Here is a 21,571-nt window from a genome sequence, read left to right as displayed (position 1 = left end):
ACATTTACATAAGCATTCAGACCCTTTACTCAGGACTTTGTTGAAGCACATTTGGCAGCTAATACAGCCTGAAGTCTTCTTAGGTATGACGTTACAAGCTTGGCACACCTGTATTTGGGGAGTTTCTCCCATTCTTCTCTGCAGATCCTCTCAAGCTCTGTCAGGTTGGATTTGGTTGACTTGTCCCAAATCCAAACTGTGCAGAAATGTTAATGAACCTACATTCTGATAATGGACCTTCATGTCTCAAAGTAATGATGGACTGGCATCATTATTTGAGCTGTTCTTGCCATAATATGGACTTTGTCTTTTACCAAATAGGGCTATCTTTGTATACCACCCCTAACTTGTCACAACACAACTGATTGGCTCAAACAATTCCGCAAATTAACCTTTAACAAGGCACACCTGCTAATTGAAATTAATTCCTGGTTAATTAACCTCAAAAATTAATTAACCTCATGAAGCTGGTTGAGAGAATGCCAAGAGTGTGCAAAGCTGTCAAAGGGTGGCTACTTTGAAGAATCTCCAATATAAACTATATTTTGGTTTGTTCAACACTTTTTTGTTACTACATGATTCAATAAGAGTGTCACATCACACACACACTCACACACAGGCACATTGTGGCAGGTAGCCTAATGGTTAGAGAGTTGGACTAACAAATGAAAGGTTGCAAGATCGAATCCCAGAGCTCACATGGTAAAAATCTGTTGTTCTGCCCCTGAACGAGGCAGTTAACCCGCTGTCACTGAAAATAAGAATGTGTTCTTAACTGACTTGCCTAGTTAAATAAAGGTAAAATGAATTTTTTGATGTCTTCACTGTTACTCTACAATGTAGAAAATAGTGAAAATAAAGAAAAACCCTTGAATGAGTAGGTGTATCCAAACTTTTGACTGGTACTGTACATTAGATGGTAAACCTATGCTTCTATTTTATAGTATACATGTAACTACACTAAAGGACACACAAAGATACACACACATGGGTGCACACACATGGGCACACACACCACACACACAAAGCCAATGTGCTTCTCTATCCACATTGCTTGATCTTTGGGGTTTTAGGCTGGGTATCTGTAAAGCTCTTTGGTGTTTTAGGCTGGGTATCTGTAAAGTTCTTTGGTGTTTTAGGCTGGGTATCTGTAAAGCTCTTTGGGGGTTTAGGCTGGGTATCTGTAAAGCTCTTTGGTGTTTTAGGCTGGGTATCTGTAAAGCTCTTTGGGGGTTTAGGCTGGGTATCTGTAAAGCTCTTTGGGGGTTTAGGCTGGGTATCTGTAAAGCTCTTTGGGGGTTTAGGCTGGGTATCTGTAAAGCTCTTTGGGGGTTTAGGCTGGGTATCTGTAAAGCTCTTTGGTGTTTTAGGCTGGGTATCTGTAAAGCTCTTTGGGGGTTTAGGCTGGGTATCTGTAAAGCTCTTTGGGGGTTTAGGCTGGGTATCTGTAAAGCTCTTTGGGGGTTTAGGCTGGGTATCTGTAAAGCTCTTTGGGACAACTGCTGATGTAAAAAGGGCTTCATATTGATTGATTGATTCCACTCATCTACATTAAAAAGCCTCTCTGTGGCATCTGTCTACTCTTTACGCATCCCGAGCACTGTAGGTTCTCTCTCTCTCTCTCTGTGTGTGTGTGTGTGTGTGTGTGTGTGTGTGTGTGTGTGTGTGTGTGTGTGTGTGTGTGTGCCTGAGCTCACCCAGTCACCTGTGATCAGAGACACACTGTGTTATCATACGGCTCAATGTGTAATCTCACTCTGATATTATACTGCTGCCTTTCATTTAATGCCTAGGACAAAGCAGCCTTCATAGTACACACACATAGCCATCCAGCCACGCGCATACACACGCACGCACGTGCACACACGCACACACGTCTCAGAAATAAACTCCTGCATATTCTCATGCGATTCACATTAACACTCACCAAACTACACTAAGTAAGAACCATTAAGTACATCTGTATGCTACAACACACACACACACACACACACACACACACACACACACACACACACACACACACACACACACACACACACACACACACACACACACACACACACACACACACACACACACACACACACACACACACACACACACACACACACACACACACACACACATATCATCATCACACCATTCACAAAACATCAGCCAGCTACAAATGCTTTACTAGCCTCCAGAGAGTTCAGTCATAAATAAGAGTAAGGTCAACAGCCTTCATGTACAAAGAACAGTCCCAGGGGATCCTGCAGATCACACTTCCACACAATACAACACAACACAATACAACACAATATGCTGTATTATTTCAATAAGAACCAGTATACTAGACAAACTGGGGATTTCCATCACTCCATGATGTATTATTTGCTGTATTTTTATAATAAGTATGACTGTACCTCCAACTACCATCTGGGTATGAGGTTTATTATAATGTGCTGTATAAGAAGCCTTGTACATTGCTGCTCTCTATCTCTCTCGCTCTCTCTCCCTTGTTCTCTCTGCCAATTCCTGGATAATAACACTGTTTGTATATGGAAACAAATGTAAATCACTTTCAATATACAACAATATGCTGTGACAAACAACATTGTATTCCACCAGGACATGTAAAGATGATGTAAAAGTGGGGGTACACTCTGCCAATACCAGGGTCAATATCACTGCCGGCTGTAAGGGAGGCTGGTAGAGTACAGTAGTATATATTATTCTCCAGAGCTCAGACATGCAATACAGTAGAGAGGCACAAGACTGACTACCACTGCAATGCACACAGCCCGTCCCGCCACACTCCCCACCATCCATTCCTTCCCAAGTTCACTATAATGCCACATCATTTACTGGATTTACATATATATAGTTTTTTGGTTGAAATCCCTCTGTCAAGATGTCCTTATAACATACGACCTGCTGGATGATCTTACTACGTGTGTTTTAAAGGAAGTCATTTTCCCTCCCTGACCCCCTCCAATGCTTCAGGTTCTGAGCTGAGCTGTAGGGACTGGGAAGGGAGGGCTGGCGTTTGTTGCAGGGACACATTTAATACCCACAACACTGCCTATTCACTACAATAGAACCAAATGTGTGAAACTTAATGTGTATTCTGTACATAATATCCATAATGTCCATCCAGCGCAACAAATGTCTAGTATACTGTGTTTACTGTACCTGGCAGCCCACCCACTGGGCATGAAATGAAGAATGAACTGGATATAAGAAAGACATTCTGGTCATCTTGGAGGACAATAGAAGGCCGATACTAAGGTGTTTCTCTCATCAAAATGTGTTTTGGCTTCATTTAGCCTTCATCACCAGGGAGCTTGAATGGCCCTCTAGAACTCTGCTCACTATTTATGTGAATAGATACCTTCCATGGATCCCTCCACTGATCAGAGATCCAGGAGTTAATTGAGGGGGAATAAAGTGGAACAGAGTTATGACACTTTAAAACTAGAGAGGAAGTAAAATTGAAATTTAACAGATTTCTGTTAATAAATTATTATGGAAAAATAAACTTATCGGCAATTCCACCATCATAGTCTGTTACTGTGATAGATTAAATATATATATATATAGAGAGAGAGAGAGAGTTGCCATCACAGCAGCAAGATTTGTGAAAATGGTAAGCAGTGAAGAACAAACACCATTGTAAATAAAACCCATATTTATGTTTATTAATTTGCACATCGTTACAACACTGTGTAATATGACATTTGAAATGTCTCTATTCCTTTGGAACTTCTGTGAGTGTAATGTTAACTGCTAATTTTTATTGTTTATTTCACTTTTGTTTATTATCTATTTCACCTGATTTGGCAATGTAAACATATGTTTCCCATGCCAATAAAGCCCTTTGAATTGAATTGAATTGAGAGAGAGGATGGACAAGAACCCTGCAGACACAGGAGGGGAGGCTTGAGGCACAGATCTTCACATCACTATTAGTGGTTATAGTGGATTTTTTACACCAGCGTTTCTCAACCGTTACTGACAGCTCCCTCGAATGGTCAGCTGACACCAATTTAGTCTGTTCTCAAATGCTAATTGTCATTTCAGCTGTCTTAGAGGGAAACCGAGCCTAGCTTGCCAGTTCCAGGTTCGTATGAGGTCTAGAAACACTGTGATCCAGAGCAACTCTACCTGGGGGGGTCAACCTCAGGGGTCACCGTCTCTGCTGCTTCCCTTTTCTCACTAGCACTTACATCATCAATTAAAGGCATTGATTGGCTAGACAGTTCCCTCTCCTAGCCAGGTCGACATCAGCCACTAATTAAAAGGCTGGAATGAAAGGCAGAAGCAGAGGCAGATGCTGTACAGCCCCTGAGGAATGGGGTCTGATATCCCTGAGCTAAAACACTCAACATCACAACCAGCCAATGGTAAAGAAACGCCTGATGTTAAACACTATATAACACAGAGTCACACTGTTATCTGTCCTTAGAAATAACAAGGACACACTGATTTACTATATGTTAGGGAAGCATACACACACACACCCACCTCCCCCCAAACAAACACACATTTATTGATCATTGTTAAATTAACTGGAACAGAGAAACATCAACCCTTCTAATTTGACACATTTCTAACACACAGACATTACCGTACACACACACAAACTTGCACACACACACAAACACACACACAAATGAAACTCACAGGAAATAGAGCATGCCTGCGGGAGAGGATTTAAATGACAAAAAACGAAATCAGCTCCTTAATTGAATGCAATTCCACCTAACACAACATGTTGATACGTAGCTGGTGTTGATAATCACAGAAATGTATATTACTGGTTTGCAGGGGTTCAAACCTGGTTCAGGGAACAGAACCGAAAACCAGAAAATTAAGACATTTTTAGAGGAAAATAATCAGAACTGTGAACGAAAGTGATCTGTACTGTTCTTTTACGTTTCGGGCATGTTTTTCAGTCCCACAAAAAAACGCAAAGCCCTCACACTGTCACTCAGAAACGTGTCCCAGTATGTGCCTGCCAGCTACAAGCCTTTACCAATGTGTGTAGTCAACCTGCCCCTTCCCCTCCAAAGCAAAGTCTACTGTAGCCTACTGATTCAGAACTAAGGAAAATATTTTTTAATCAAGAATAATAATTATTTTCAATGCTAGTTACGGATACTACATTTTCTACGTTCCACATTGGATTTATTAACTACGAAGAGGTAACACGTGATTTTTATTCTGCTGCCGCTCTGCACACACACGCTTGTTAGCTAGTTAGCTTGTTAGCTAGTTAGCTAGTTAGCTAGCTAGCTCTGGTCCAACTTTAAGCCAACTCTCAGAAGTTCAAAGACATTCAACGTTCCTGCATAGAAGACGCTGCTCCGTAGGTAAAGTTCTGTGGGCCTAATTCAGATCACGCATTTCTTAACCTGTTGCATCTCTAGGGGCGCTATTTCATTTTTGGATAAAAAACGTTCCCGTTTTAAGCGCGATATTTTGTCACGAAAAGATGCTCGACTATGCATATTCTTGACAGTTTTGGAAAGAAAACACTCTGAAGTTTCAGAATCTGCAATGATTTGGTCTGTAAGTGCCCCAGAACTCATTCTACAGGTGAAACCAAGATGATACTTCAACCAGGAAATGAGCAGAATTTCTGAAGCTCTGTTTTCTAATGTCTCCTTATATGGCTGTGAATGCGACAGGAATAAGCTTAGACCATCTGCCATTTCCCCAAGATGTCGGCAGCATTGTGACGTATTTGTAGGCATATCATTGGAAGATTGACCATAAGAGACTACATTTTCCAAGTGTCCGCCTGGTATCCTGCGTCGAAACTGGTGCGCAAAGCCAGGTGCAAGTATTTTTCCATTTGATAGAGAGGAGAAATCAGGCTTCCACGAACGATATATCATTGAAGAGATATGTGAAAAACACCTTGAGGATTGATTCTAAACAACGTTTGCCATGTTTTCAGTCGATATTATGGAGTTAATTTGGAAAAAAGTTCGCGTTTTGAGGACTGAATTTTCAGGTTTTTTTGGTAGCCAAATGTGATGTATAAAACGGAGCTATTTCTAATACACAAAGAATCTTTTTGGAAAAACTGAGAATCTGCTATCTAACTGAGAGTATCCTCATTGAAAACATCAGAAGTTCTTCAAAGGTAAATGATTTTATTTGAAGGCTTTTATGTTTTTGTTGAAATGTTGCGTGCTGGATGCTAACGCTAATGCTAACGCTAAATGCTACGCTAGCTAGCTACTTTTACACAAATTATTGTTTTCCTATGGTTGAGAAGCATATTTTGAAAATCTGAGATCACAGTGTTGTTTACAAAAGGCTAAGCTTGAGAGATGGCATATTTATTTCATTTCATTTGCGATTTTCATGAATAGTTAACGTTGCGTTATGGTAATGAGCTTGAGGCTGTAGTCACGATACCGGATCCGGGTTTGGGAGATCAGAGAGGTTAACAATGCCCAGCGCTTCAAGCCAAACCTCCTCCACCCTCTCTCACTCTCTCCCCACCCGCAAAATTTCAGTCGCATCTCGCACACCTGTCTGTCCATCGTGCATGTATACTATAGCCTAGGCAGCCGATAGCGTAGGCAGTCGATAGTGCCTAGGCTAAAACAACTATAGTTTGCATGCCCCATAGCAAGCTGCACTGATTGGTAAAGTAATTGAATGACAAGCTGATGAAACAAAAAAATTATATTTCAGAGGTTTAAAAAGGAAGAGAAAGGGACTATAAAACTGTACTTTTTGGGGTTTTCAAACTGTTTCAGAACTTTATTTTGCAGTTTGGAACAGTGGAATGGAACACTGCTAGGTTGTAGATGTAGTCAACCAGCTCTCACAGTCTCACGTCAGAATTAGACGTTCATCCATGTTTATTAAACGTCAAATTTCAAAGTGTTTAAGGTCAAGTTCAGGCATTAACTCTGAAATCTTGAGGTTGGGCATTAACTAGTTAGGCATTAAATGGTTAAGTTAAGGTTTAAGGTTTGGGATAGGTTTAAAACAGAAATGTAAAAAACAACTTTGTGTCACTGGATTCGAATCAGAGACAGATGCTTTCATCAATCCGCCATCCCCGTCCACAACACCCTAGCAAATCCGAAACCTGCTTGAAGGTAACAGCACTCACTGTTGCCCCTAGTGGCCGGTTTCCATGTCTTCTCCCAACGTCCTCAGACATGGACGGACGTTGAATAGTGACATGTAACACAGGTGACCTAACATCCCTTGTGGTCGGTAATTGGCATCCATACGTATACTGTATGACATGCAGACAACATCATCACGTTGAATGAAACCAGTACTATCTGGCATCCTCATTTGATTCTATAACAGTATACAGTCAACTCTCTTGTTGATATATTTTGTCTTGGAAGTGCCATGCATGTGAAGAGAACACACAGCATTATAAACAGGACAGGGTGTATATGTATCTGCTTTGGAACTGCATGGCGCTATGCACTGTAATAGAGGTGTCACTCCTCAGGAGTGGCCTGTACTGTGTGTAAGGTAGGATGCCTATTCCCTCTACAGCTGGGGAGGGAGAGAATCTAACGCTGCATAAGAACGTGTGGCTCAGGTTGGGGCTGCGTTAGTCTCGCGTCGCCATACTTCCAGAATCAAGTTGTTGTCAAGCCTCCCGTTTTAGGGAAGCCTGGTTCGCGACGAGACTAGGGCTGCGTTCACACCATATCTGGCTCTGCCTCCGCTCACTACTGGGGGTGCCGGAAACACTCCTGTCTGCCTACAAACGGCTGCAAAACACCTTGGCTGGGGAAACACACCTCTCAGGGATGGATAACTCTGGAGATCATGTCGATCTCCACTGAGTTAGGTAAATCTGCTTTTAGGTTTTTTGCAATTTTAAGGCTTTCTGAAGTTGGATGATTTGGTGCCTCTAGGTCAATTCCAAAAGCTGATTGAGGACATTTTTACTTTATTTTAAGAATGTGTTTGTTTTCTATGATTTTGTTTTGCATCTCGTGTATTGATGTGAATATTGATGTGTATAGTGATGTGTATTGATGTGTATGCAGGGCTCATCTGTGAAAGAGACCATGGTCTCAGCATAACTCCTTGTTCAAATAAAGGTAAAATAAAAACATTTAAATAAGCAGATAGAGCGCCACCTAGGGGAGAAGACCTGGAGGAAGTGAGAGACAGACAGACCCACTTTTCTGGGTTTTGGGGGGACTGATTAAATCTGAGACGTAGGAGCTGAGAGAGGAACGTCAGAACCCCAAAGTGTTTTTCAAACTGTAAAATCTACGATCTGAACACTAGAGGTGGAGGCTGATGAACCTGTGAAGTTTGTTACATGTTACCTTCCACAAAGATTCACACACACTGACTAACACAAACATACAAGTGATGACATCTCTTGATCCAGTAACTCCTTCAGCGTATGTACACACTCTCACACACACTGACTAACACACATACACGAAAGTCCAAGTGATGATGACCTGCCTTCAACAAAATGACACTCTCACACTGACCAATAGCGATGGGGGAAAACATTGATACTAACATGTTGGGATATTCTTTTTGGACGATATATCGTATTGTGTTGACAATAAGTATCGTGATAATATTGTATCGTGAGGTCCCTGGCAATTCCCAGCCCTACAGGATAACACATACAAACGCACATACACATACGTCTATTTCTCACAGCCAACGTCCAAGAGGTGATGACTGGCCTTCATGAGGTCAGAGCAGCCAGCAGGAGCAGCCAGCAGGAGATAGAGCTGAGGTGAGATCCACCCTCATCTGTGTCCTCAGGGGCTCCAGGTCTGCCGGTCGTTGAAGGAGCTGTCATGGACTTGACTGGACCGTCCTGCTGTGCATTTCTCACACCCCATCAATGTGATGAGAATTAGCTACTGCTACTGCTACTGCTACTGCTACGGCCACAGTCCCTTTGATAGGGAGGGGACAAGAGGAAACACAAAGATAATGACATGACAGTGTCCTGATCAACACTTTGCATTCAGCCATCATCCTTCCCATTGTCTTTACTCTGCCTTTTCTTCCCCTCCTTTATTCTGCCTGTTCTTCCCCTCCTTTATTCTGACCGTTCTTCCCTTCCTTTATTCTGCCTGTTCTTCCCCTCCTTTATTCTGCCTGTTCTTCCCATCCTTTATACTGCCTGTTCTTCCCCTCCTTTATTCTGCCTGTTCTTCCCCTCCTTTATTCTGCCTGTTCTTCCCCTCCTTTATTCTGCCTGTTCTTCCCCTCCTTTATTCTGCCTGTTCTTCCCCTCCTTTATTCTGCCTGTTCTTCCCCTCCTTTACTCTGCCTGTTCTTCCCCTCCTTTACTCTGCCTGTTCTTCCCCTCCTTTATTCTGCCTGTTCTTCCCCTCCTTTATTCTGCCTGTTCTTCCCCTCCTTTATTCTGCCTGTTCTTCCCCTCCTTTACTCTGCCTGTTCTTCCCCTCCTTTACTCTGCCTGTTCTTCCCCTCCTTTATTCTGCCTGTTCTTCCCCTCCTTTATTCTGCCTGTTCTTCCCCTCCTTTATTCTGCCTGTTCTTCCCCTCCTTTATTCTGCCTGTTCTTCACCACCTTTACTCTGCCTGTTCTTCCCCTCCTTTACTCTGCCTGTTCTTCCCCTCCTTTATTCTGCCTGTTCTTCCCCTCCTTTATTCTGCCTGTTCTTCCCCTCCTTTATTCTGCCTGTTCTTCCCCTCCTTTATTCTGCCTGTTCTTCCCCTCCTTTACTCTGCCTGTTCTTCCCCTCCTTTACTCTGCCTGTTCTTCCCCTCCTTTACTCTGCCTGTTCTTCCCCTCCTTTATTCTGCCTGTTCTTCCCCTCCTTTACTCTGCCTGTTCTTCCCCTCCTTTATTCTGCCTGTTCTTCCCCTCCTTTATTCTGCCTGTTCTTCCCCTCCTTTACTCTGCCTGTTCTTCCCCTCCTTTATTCTGCCTGTTCTTCCCCTCCTTTATTCTGCCTGTTCTTCCCCTCCTGTATTCTGCCTGTTCTTCCCCTCCTTTAGTCTGCCTGTTCTTCCCCTCCTTTATTCTGCCTCTTCTTCCCATCCTTTATTCTGCCTGTTCTTCCCCTCCTTTATTCTGCCTGTTCTTCCCCTCCTTTATTCTGCCTGTTCTTCACCACCTTTACTCTGCCTGTTCTTCTTCCTTTTGTCGTTCATTCACTCTGGAAAAGGAGAAGGTGCTCTTTGTTCTGGGGAAAATAACACTATAGTATGTATGGATTTGGATTATTAAGCATTTGCACCTGTTTGTGACAGAGAGAATTCAACACGGTCGTTAGAACCACGAGGTTCTGAGAAGGACGAGGTCATCAGGGTAAGTGTAAATGAAGATTTGTTGGTGTTTTATCCCCCTTTCAGTCTGGGTTACAAACTTTACAACTGGTTCAAATACTGAGCAAATATTTCCACAAGACTGATAAATGACAGTGACTATTCCCACTGGCCCCTGGTTCTAGCTTCACTGAATCTGAATATGGGGTTGATCACAAAGATTGCTGCCACTCAGTCCACTGCATTTCCATTGTCGAGCCCCGAGGCATGGAGCCAGTAGTGAGGGTTTAGTGAAAGTGGCCAGAGATCCTGGCCCTGGGAGTGTGTCTGAGCTGGAGCAATGACACAGTGGAGGGTGACACACGGCACGGGCTGCAGACACAGGGTAACATCGCTTTTAGAAATGACTCCATTTCCTCTTTTTAATAACCACTTATGCTGTCATTTCCTGCCCCATCCATCATCATGAGAGACCACACCACACTGCTGCAAAACTCTGCACCGCACAAAACATGCAGTCATGTGCAGCCATGCTTGAGGTCAACTCTCAACACCAAAACACACCTGGTGTGTGTGTGTGTGTGTGTGTGTGTGTGTGTGTGTGTGTGTGTGTGTGTGTGTGTGTGTGTGTGTGTGTGTGTGTGTGCGTGCGTGCGTGCGTGCGTGCGTGCGTGCGTGCGGGCGTGCGTGTGCGTGTCTATGTACTCTGTTTAGCCTTGTGCGGCTGTGTGCTCTGTCTACACGTCTGTCGGTCTGTATTGTGTATGTGGTGTCCATCCATCCTGGCTCCTTGTTTGTCCTTGCATGTATCTGTCAGTGTGTATGAACCGTGCAGCCAGCCCAACCGTGTACTACAGTACAGTACAATACAGTAGAGTACAGTATAGCCTCCCTCTCCCTGTGTGCTATCCCTGGCCCAGACCTACCACTGTGGGCTAAAGTCAATTAGAATGCTGTTTATCAATAGCGGCCAAGCCAATCCACAAGAGAGCATGGGGAGAGGGGAGTACTGCAATCGCTCCAAAACACCAGTCTCTGATCTCGTTAAAGACTAATTGATGTTCTATGTTAACGAGCTTTACCTTAATTAATGGTATTAAAAAGAACAGGGAGTGGAATGTTGGGTGGTTTGGGTGGGTGGGATTTGGGTTAGTCTCTCTAATATTGTATAAAAGGGATGAATCAAAGGAAAAGAGAAAGAGGGGAAGGTGTGATGTGGGATTAGGAAGAAGAAATGGAAGGGATTGCAGGGAGAAGAAACAGGAGGATTGGATGAAGAAAAGAGAAAGAGGGGAAGGTGTGATGTGGGATTAGGAAGAAGAAATGGAAGGGATTGCAGGGAGAAGAAACAGGGGGATTGGATGAAGAAAAGAGAAAGAGGGGAAGGTGTGATGTGGGGTGAGGAAGAAGAAATGGAAAAGATTGCAGGGAGAAGAAACAGGGGGATTGGAGGAAGAAAAGAGAGACGCAAAGGAAAGGATAGAGAAGAGCTGTAAGGTGTTCTGTGAAAAAGTAGGAGAATCAATGAGGTGAAATTGATGAAGAGCGGAGAGGGAGAAAAAAGCAGACAAATGTTGACTCGATTCCTCTCATCTCTCCTCTCGCCCCCTCCAACTATGTCCCCTCTTGGATATTCATTTCCAGCTGACCCCTCCCCCTCTGACTCTCCTCCTCTACCTTCTCTTCCCCTCTCCCTCTGACTCTCCTCTACCTTCTCTTCCCCTCTCCCTCTCTCTGTTGTCTTTTCCCATCTTCACCTCCACCTTTATTTACACCTCCTGTCTCTCTCTCTCCTCACTTCACCTCTCTTCCCCAATCCTCTCTCCCTCTCTCCTCCTCCCCCTGTTCCCATATTCACAGCTGATACAGTAGAGCTCTCTGTGGGCAACAGTATGATAGAATGGTAGAGAGGGCGATGTATTGACACTGAAGGCAACGCATTACCACAACACATGCATTCCTCTGCTGCTGCAGTGTGTCTGTGCATGGTTGTGTGTGTGGAGGGGGGATTGGGCTCTTTCCTCTGTGTGTGTGTGTGTGTGTGTGTGTGTGTGTGTGTGTGTGTGTGTGTGTGTGTGTGTGTGTGTGTGTGTGTGTTTGTGTGTTGTGCAGATGAGCATGTACACCAAGTTTAAGTTGCACAAACATAACATAAAGGAATAATGATAACATAGTCCATGGGAATGGATACCAGCTTGACAATCTAAATAAGTGGAAACTGCTCTTATCAGAACCAACATCTAGACTACTACAAATACACACACGTGAATGTAGGCCTATAGTGAAAACGCTGTTTTCCATCAACATAATGCAACACTTGGACAGCGCATCCCAATGAGTTTGAGTTTGATATGGCAATCAGAAACACTGCAGCACATCTGTGATATGCAACACCATCTCTCATACAGGTCAGATACTCTCTCGCCACTCTGGCTACAGAGCTCCAGCTCTAGTTTCCGGTTCTGGCCTTAAATTTGGGCCTTCATTTATGTTTACCTTAGCTATAGTCCATTAATAAAGTCATGCTAGGAACAAAAGTTATTTATGGAGCAAAAAGGATAGAAACACGAGGATGTAAATTTACAAATCTACCAAGACAACAACTGAACTCACACTCAGCTAAAAAACGTAATATTTCCACTGCCGTTGGTAATTTAGTCAAGTAACAGTGTTTGAGTACAAATACATTGGTGAAAATAAGGAGAATGACAGGCGTTGTACCACTACTGTACCTCAACATGCAGTGGTCTTAACGTATTCTCCATCCTAGCGTGTTGTACCTCGACATGCAGTGGTCTTAACGTATTCTCCATCCTAGCGTGCTGTACCTCGGCATGCAGCGGTCTTAACGTATTCTCCATCCTAGCGTGCTGTACCTCGGCATGCAGTGGTCTTAACGTATTCTCCATCCTAGCGTGTTGTACCTCGGCATGCAGTGGTCTTAACGTATTCTCCATCCTAGCGTGCTGTACCTCGACATGCAGTGGTCTTAACGTATTCTCCATCCTAGCGTGCTGTACCTCGGCATGCAGTGGTCTTAACGTATTCTCCATCCTAGCGTGCTATACCTCGACATGCAGTGGTCTTAACGTATTCTCCATCCTAGCGTGCTATACCTCGACATGCAGTGGTCTTAACGTATTCTCCATCCTAGCGTGCTATACCTCGACATGCAGTGGTCTTAACGTATTCTCCATCCTAGCGTGCTATACCTCGACATGCAGTGGTCTTAACGTATTCCCCATCCTAGCGTGCTGTACCTCGGCATGCAGCGGTCTTAACGTATTCTCCATCCTAGCGTGCTGTACCTCGGCATGCAGCGGTCTTAACGTATTCTCCATCCTAGCGTGCTGTACCTCGACATGCAGTGGTCTTAACGTATTCTCCATCCTAGCGTGCTGTACCTCGGCATGCAGTGGTCTTAACGTATTCCCCATCCTAGCATGCCGTGCAGAGATATAAATAGATTGAGTGAAGATTGATCGACAATCTTACTGAAAGCTGTAGCTAAGATAAAGACGGTGGGTAGACACACACACACACACACACAAAAACAACAAACATACACAGTAGCCTAAGCATACCTTGCAAAATGAACATCAATAGATATGACCACTTCAATTGATGAATCCGCAGGCATTCGTGCAAGTACCAGAAAACTGCTGAACAAGTATGTGTGTGTGCGTGTGTCTGAATGTGGAGGTTTTTCAAAAGGTATCTATATAACCTACGAATATGCAAGATAGACTATGCGTTGAGGGGTATAAGAGCTCGTGAGTGTTCACGCGCAGCAATGACAGAGGGGTCAAAGCTCCGCGTGCCGGCCGTTTCCACCTCTCCATCCATCTTTCCATTATAAGCGGTTCTACAGATGCCGACACCCGCACCCCCTATTCCCGTCTCAATGACGCGTAGCAGGCTTTCGCTTCCCTAACCACAATGAATCTAACTAGGAGAAAAAACTAACAAAATACCTCCGCACGTCGAATTCATAAAAATACATGCACTTACTGTTTTTCATGAGCCTTTCCCCCCTCGCTCCCTTCGTCCCTCCATTCTTTTCACATCCTTCCCTTTTGAGGTATCCGTTTGCGTGTTTCCCCCCTGAAAATATATATCTAAATATATATTCTACATGTATTCAATTTTTAGATCTCTCTCTCTACCTCTCTCCCTCCCTCTCTCCCCTCTCTCTCTTTCTCTCTCTCTCTCTCTTTCCCTGTTCTTTTGTTAAAATTCAGTATATGCGCCTGGTCACCTAGCAACCATCAACCTCTCTCTCTATCCCTCCCTCACTCTCTCTCTCCATCACTGGCGACACGTGTTGAATGCTAAACTTAGCGGTGTGGAATAATATTAATAAAGGGGTGGTCGCTCTATAACTCTCCCTCTCTGCCTCTCTCTCTTTCACTCTCACGCTTTGGCTATCATAATGCAATATAAATATTTACTAGAACCACTCAACCCTCTTATTGCACCCCCTCCCTCCGCATTTCTCCCCTCCCTCCCCCTCTCTCCCTCTCTCTCCTCCCCTCCGGTCCTGCCATTCTCCTGGCTCCTATCGCTTTCTGCTTCTCCAAGCAAAACGGAGGCGCACCTCGCCACTGTCTGCGAAAGAGCACATGTGAGTGTCATTCTGTTCCGTGGATGGAAAGACCTGACATGAGTGTGTGTGTGTGTGTGTGTGTGTGAGAGAGAGAGAGAGAGAGAGAGAGGGGGGATGGGGGGAATGTGTGTTTTACTGTGTATGGTTGTATGCAATCTTGCCTAATTTGGACGAATGTGCTGCGTTAGTGCATAGTCTACGTGTGAGATGATAGCATAGCATAGTGAATCAGTTTGCACCCTGGTAGATGGAAACAGTGGAAGCTGCTGAGGCTGGTAATAATGGCTGGAATGGAATAAATGGAATGGCATCAAACACATGGTAAACTTTTGTTTAATGTTGTTAATACCTTTCCACCTATTCAGCTCCAGCCATTCCACAAGCCCATCCTCCCCAATTAAGGTGCCGCCAACCTCATGTGGATGAAAGACCGGGTCAACAAAAATCACTCAAATTAGTATGATATGTTTTGTTTAGTGTGTCCATTATCCATTTTGAATGATATGTTATGAATTACAATTCATAATTTTTGTTCACCTTTATTTAAACCAGGTAGGCTAGTTGAGAACAAGTTCTCATTTGCAACTGCGACCTGGACATAGGATAGGATATGTTATAGGATATGTTATCATAGGATATGTTAGCTAAGTAGGTGGCTAACGCTAATGTTAACTTTAGCTAGGTGGCTAACATTAGCTTGGCTAGGGATTAGGGGTTAGGAGTTAAGGTTAGGGGAAGGGTTAGCTAACATGCTAAGTAGTTGCAAAGTATTAGTTGCAAAGTTGTTAATTAGTTAAAATGCTAAAGTTGTCTGTGATGAGAGTAAAACACGCAGCATTTGGGTTGCTAGACCCATCCACCCTGACCAACCAACCTCCTTTTGTTTTTGCATTTAGTAACCTTCCATCTTATGTACTGTAACCATGCCAAACTAAACATATGCTGTACTAATTTGAGTGTCCCAGATTTTCATCCACTATGTTACGTCTAGTCTAAAATCAAATCAAATCAGATTTTATTGGTCACATGCAGATGTTATTGTGAGTGTAGCAAAATGCTTGTGCTTCTAGTTCCAACAGTGCAGCAATATTAACAAGTAATCGAACAATTCCACAACAACTACCTAATACACACAAATCTAAGCCTAGTGGTTAGAGTGTTTGACTAGTAACCAAAAGGTTGCAAGTTCAAATCCCCGAGCTGACAACGTACAAATCTGTTGTTCTGCCCCTGAACAAGGCAGTTAACCCACTGTTCCTAGGCTGTCATTGAAAATAAGAACTTGTTCTTAACTGACTTGCCGAGTTAAATAAAGGTAAAATAAATAAATAAGAATATGTACATATAAATATATGGATGAGCAATGACCGAGTGGCATTGATGCAAATTATATTATAAAATACAGTATATACATATGAGATGAGTAATGCATATAATGTAAACATCATTAATAAAGTGGCATTAATAAAGTGACTAGTGATCCATTTGTTAGAGTGGCCAATGATGTCAAGTCTGTATGTAGGCAGCAGCCTCTCTGTGTTAGTGATGGCTATTTAACACAGTCTGATTGCCTTGAGATAGAAGCAGTTTTGTAGTCTCTCGGTCCCAGCTTTGATGCACCTGTACTGACCTCACCTTCTGGATGGTAGCGGGGTGAAAAGGCAGTGGCGTGGGTGGTTGTTGTCCTTGATGATCTTTTTGGCCTTCCTGTGGCATCGGGTGCTGTAGGTGTCCTAGATGGCAGGTAGTTTAACCCCAGTGATGCGTTGTGCACACCGCACCACCCTCTGGAGCGCCCTGTGGTTGTGGGCGGTGCAGTTGCCGTACCAGGCGGTGATACAGCCCGACAGGATACTCTCAATTGTGCATATGTAAAGGTTTGTGAGGGTTTTAGATGACAAGCCAAATTTCTTTAGCCTCCTGAGGTTGAAGAGGCGCTGTTGCATCTTTTTCACCACACTGTCAGTTTGTCCATGATGTGTACGCTGAGGAATTTAAAACTTTCCACCTTCTCCACTGCTGTCCCGTGGATGTGGATAGGGGGGTGCTCCCTCTGCTGTTTGCTGATGTCCACAATCATCTCCTTTGTTTTGTTGACTTTGAGGGAGAGGTTGTTTTCCTGACACAACACTCTGAGTGCCCTCACCTCCTCTCTATAGGCTGTCTCGTCGTTGTTGGTGATCAAGCCACCTACTGTTGTGTCGTCTGCAAACTTGATGATCGAGTTTGAGGCGTGCTTGGCCACGCAGTCATGGGTGAATAGGGACTACAGGAGGGGGCTGAGCACGCACCCTTGTGGGGCACCAGTGTTGAGGATCAGCGAAGTTGTTTCCTACCTTCACCACCTGGGGCGGCCCGTCAGGAAGTCCAGGACGCAATCGCACAGTGCGGGGTTGAGATTCAGGGCCTCAAGCTTAATGGTGAGCTTGGAGGGTACTATGGTGTTGAATGCTGAGCTGTAGTCAATGAACAGCATTCTTACATAGATATTCCTCCTGTCCAGATGGGAAAGAGCAGTGTGCAGTGTGATGGTGATTGCATCGTCTGTAGACCTATTGGGGCGGTATGCAAATTGCAGTGGGTCTAGAGTGGCAGGTAAGGTGGAGATGATATGATCCATGACTAGTCTCTCAAAGCACTTCATGAAGTGAGTTCTTCGGGGCGATAGTCATTCAGGTCAGTTACCTTTGCCTTCTTGGGTACAGGAATAATGGTGGCCATCTTGAAGCAGGTGGGGACAGCAGACTGGGATAGGGAGAGATTGAATATGTCCATAAACACACCAGCCAGCTGGTCTGCGCATGCTCTGAGGACGTGGTTAGGGATGCCGTCTGGGTGGGCAGCATTGTGAGGGTTAACACGTTTAAATGTCTTACGTCGGCCACGGAGAAGGAGAGCCCACAGTCCTTGGTAGCGGGCCCTGTCGTTGGCACTGTATTATCCTCAAAGCAGGCAAAGAAGGTGTTTCGTTTCGAAAGCAAGATGTCGGTGTCCGGGCTGGGGTATCCAGTAGACGACCAGTCTGGTCGCTGTCCGGGCTGGGGTATCCAGTAGAAAGACCAGTCTGGTCGTTGTCCGGGCTGGGGTATCCAGTAGAGAGACCAGTCTGGTCATTGTCCGGGCTGGGGTATCCAGTAGAGAGACCAGTCTGGTCATTGTCCGGGCTGAGGTATCCAGTAGAGAGACCAGTCTGGTCGTTATCTGGGCTGAGGTATCCAGTAGAAAGACCAGTCTGGTCATTATCTGGGCTGGGGTATCCAGTAGAAAGACCAGTCTGGTCGTTGTCCGGGCTGGGGTATCCAGTAGAAAGACCAGTCTGGTCATTGTCCGGGCTGAGGTATCCAGTAGAGAGACCAGTCTGGTCATTGTCCGGGCTGAGGTATCCAGTAGAGAGACCAGTCTGGTCATTGTCCGGGCTGGGGTATCCAGTAGAAAGACCAGTCTGGTCTTTGCATCTTTTATCAATTATTCTGGAAATGATCTGTATTGTTTAAAAATACCATTCATACATATTTTTTAAATACATTTTTCAGATTAAATAACAAAAATATTTTCTACATTAGTTCTCTCTCACACACACACACACACACACACACACACACACACACACACACACACACACACACACACACACACACACACACACACACACACAAACTACAAACACACACACACAGCAAAGTGTTAGCTAATGTTTATAATGATGTTTATTTGACTGAGATAGAGGAAGTGGAGTTTGAGATTGGGAGTGTTCCTCTTCTTCTCTTTCACTATCCCTCTCTCTTCCTCCTTTCCTCCATGCTTATCTTTGTTGGTGTGTAAACTCTGCTCGGCTCTTCTTGAACTGCACTGTTGGTTAAAACCTCTAGTGACTCCCCATCCCGCATGAGGGAGCGTAATCATCGACTGACACTAATTAGCATAACGCAACGAATATAAATATTGCTAGAAAATATTCCTATTCATGAAAATCACAAGTGAAATATATTGAGACACAGCTTAGCCTTTTGTTAATCACCCTGTCATCTCAGATTTTCAAAATATGCTTTACATCCAAAGCTAGACAAGCATTTGTGTAAGTTTATCAATAGCCTAGCATAGCATTTTGTCCAGCTAGCAGCAGGTAACTTGGTCACGGAAATCCGAAAAGCAATCAAATTAAATCGTTTACCTTTGATGAGCTTCGGATGTTTTCACTCACGAGACTCCCAGTTAGATAGCCAATGTTCCTTTTTTCCCAAAATATTATTTTTGTAGGCGAAATAGCTCCGTTTGTTCTTCACGTTTGGCTGAGAAATCGCCCCCAGAAATTGCAGTCACAAAAATGCTGAAAAATATTCCAAATTAGCTCCATAATATCTACAGAAAGATGGCAAACGTTGTTTATAATCAATCCTCAAGGTGTTTTTCAAATATCTATTCGATAATATATCCACCGGGACAATTGGTTTTTCAGTAGGACGGATTGGAATAATGGCTACCTCTGTATTTTATGCGAGAATCACTCTGGGAGCATCAGGTGACCACATGCCCAATGTAGCCGCTTACGGGTATTCTTCAACATAAATGCATAAAACTACGTCACAATGCTGTAGACACCTTGGGGAATACGGAGAAAAAGTAATCTGGTTGATAGCCCATTCACTGCTCAATAGGGACGCATTGGAACGCAGCGCTTTCAAAACATGAGGCACTTCCGGATTGGATTTTTCTCAGGCTTTCGCCTGCAATTTCAGTTCTGTTATAGTCACAGACAATATTTTTACAGTTTTGGAAACTTTAGAGTGTTTTCTATCCTAAGCTGTCAATTATATGCATATTCTAGCATCTTGTCCTGACAAAATATCCCGTTTAGTACGGGAACGTTATTTTTCCAAAAATGAAAATACTGCCCCCTAGTCACTTTAGGGCTTGCAAGTAAGCATTTCACTGTAAAGTCTACCCTTGTTGTATTCGGCGCATGTGACAAATCAAGTTTGATTTGATCAATAAATCCATACATGACCATGGATCATTAGTGAGGCCTGCACCACGCTACTATGTAAATTATCATATGATTGGAGTTAACATTGAGGAGCGCTCCAGATTGATTTACATAAAAAACACACACACACACACATACACACCAGCCAGGTCACACCAGATCGACTTCAGTATTCAACGTTGTCCAGGTCCCCAGGATGTTGGGAGATGCCTTCAACACCATCCACTAGGGTCAACGTGAGCACCTATTAGCATCTAGCTAGCAACTTGCTAGGGTGTTGTGGATGGGGATAGAGGATGGGTTTAAACCGTGTGCTCTGGCTTCGAGGATTGTGGGTTCAATCCCAGTTCTAAGCACTTGTTTTTATTTTTTCTGTTTTAACCCTATCACAAACGTTAACCCTTACCTTAACACTAGAACAGCTGGGCCTCGAGGGACCCCCTTTGAGCTGATGAGCAGTCATTCTGACTGTAACAACAGTGTAATTAATACCTTTCATATATGCTATCGCAAAAATAATGTGGGATTAGGTTACATTAGAATACAAAAAAATATATATTTCAACTAACACAATAGCATTTTCATTAGTTTATGTTACTGTAGGCTATTTGTTAAAAAAAAATAAAACACTGAAAACACAAAAATTAAAGTTGTTATGACAACTAGGAAACAGAATGTGGTGACGGATTCTTTTTAGAATGACCAAAAAATCTATATATACCCCAACCACCAAGACGCACGTTCAGCAAGACGCGTGGTCAAATACTGAAAACAACAGTAGCCTAAACATCATAAGCGCAAAGTGTGCTGGATAAATAGTGAAGATCAGCACAAAAACAATAATGGCATTATAAAGAAGATGTGTTAATTAATATGACAGCAGTCAAAAATAGTTGATTATTGTCAGCTCGTGCTTACGTGGTGTGTGTCTTCACACAGTGGTATCAACTGGAGCATGTCCATGTCACATGTGTTGCCGATGTTGGTTCTGCTAGAGATGTAGGGCCCGCTCTCTCAGTGATGACATTTTGGGCTTATAATCGGCCAGTAGCATTGTCACTGGCTTGTTTTATCCAGATGTTGCCTTCCCTTCCTCTCTCCTCTCTTTGTTTCATTTGGTGGCTGCACGGGCACCTGCTCACTGCGCACCGATCTGGCTTTTTTGCGCTTAGGCCTCAGGGATATAGGTTCAGGCTGAGGCTCAGAATCAGAAGATTCATTTTTTCCACACCATCTGAGTCGTTTCCACTCAGATTTTGTAGCAACGCTAACGTAGCATGTGCATCGATTAGTTTTGGTCTTCTTACAATAGTAAATTACGCACGCTCTCACTGTGTACTAGGTCAGAGAAGACTGATAAGACTGCTTGGATTCGGTGGACTCAAATAGGGTACATACCATTTTGAGATTATAATTAGAGTAGATCAATACAATAGAATGGCCAGTATAGTTTAGGCTCAGTTTCGAAGCAATTATCTGGGGGATTATCAACTGCACGGCACCTTCCACTGTAAGGGAGCAAGGGACAAGGAGGGGAGCAGGCCTTACTGTCAGGACAAGGAGGGGAGCATGTCCTACTGTCGGGACAAGGAGGGGAGCAGGCCCTACTGTCGGGACAAGGGGGGCAGCAGGCCCTACTGTCAGGACAAGGAGGGGAGCATGCCCTACTGTCGGGACGAGGAGGGGAGCAGGCCCTACTGTTGGGACAAGGGGGGCAGCAG

At 43.9% G+C, this 21,571-nt stretch overlaps 1 protein-coding gene across 1 annotated transcript in view; it reads right to left on the bottom strand.

The window, feature by feature from the left end:
- The window catches only part of LOC110520829 (glutamate receptor ionotropic, NMDA 2D), a 173,299-nt gene extending 158,564 nt beyond the window's left edge, over positions 1-14,735 (bottom strand). Inside the window, exon 1 of the mRNA XM_036963819.1 lies at positions 14,272-14,735. The gene's annotated coding sequence lies outside the window, so the exon portion shown is untranslated. The remainder of the gene's footprint in view (positions 1-14,271) is intronic.
- Positions 14,736-21,571: the final 6,836 nt, after the last annotated feature.

Source organism: Oncorhynchus mykiss, chromosome 3 (assembly GCF_013265735.2).
Source record: "Oncorhynchus mykiss isolate Arlee chromosome 3, USDA_OmykA_1.1, whole genome shotgun sequence".
NCBI classification, from domain to species: domain Eukaryota; kingdom Metazoa; phylum Chordata; class Actinopteri; order Salmoniformes; family Salmonidae; genus Oncorhynchus; species Oncorhynchus mykiss.
The sequence above is the reverse complement of the archived record's forward strand: the minus strand, read 5'-3'. Positions and strand labels throughout refer to the sequence as shown.